We start from the raw sequence: 610 nt of genomic DNA, 5'->3' as shown, positions 1-610 counted from the left end.
CAGTATGGAGATATTTTGTGGTTTCAGCTATGTGTTTTTGGATGTTTGAATCTGGGGCGCCGTCAGCCTCCATTAGGTGGAGAGAGGGGGAATGACATGCAGCAGGTGGTGATTGGTAGGAACTGAGCCGGTGGCTGCTGCGGCAAGGACACAGCCTTTGTACATGAGGTGTCTGCTCCACCTGGAGAGCTAGCACCCCAACACTCTTAACCTGAGCAGGAGGGCGGAGTTATTCTACAATACTTCCTGTTATTGTTACAACATTTCATTCATTCATTTTCTGTAGCCACTTATGCTGCTGGGTGTCACAGAGGGGGTGGAGCCTATCCCAGCTGACACTGGGCGAGAGGCAGGGTTCACCCTGGACAGGTCGCCAGACTATCACAGGGCTGACACATAGAGACAGACAACCATTCACACTCACATTCACACCTACGGACAATTTAGAGTCACCAATTAACCTGCATGTCTTTGGACTGTGGGAGGAAGCTGGAGCACCTGGAGGAAACCCACGCTGACCCGGGGGGGATGCCAGAGGGCGTTCAAACCTCCCACCCTGGGTTCAAACCAGAAACCCTCTTGCTGTGAGGTGACAATGCTAACCACTGCA

Source organism: Epinephelus fuscoguttatus, linkage group LG20 (genome assembly GCF_011397635.1).
Source record: "Epinephelus fuscoguttatus linkage group LG20, E.fuscoguttatus.final_Chr_v1".
NCBI lineage: Eukaryota > Metazoa > Chordata > Actinopteri > Perciformes > Serranidae > Epinephelus > Epinephelus fuscoguttatus.
The sequence above is the reverse complement of the archived record's forward strand: the minus strand, read 5'-3'. Positions refer to the sequence as shown.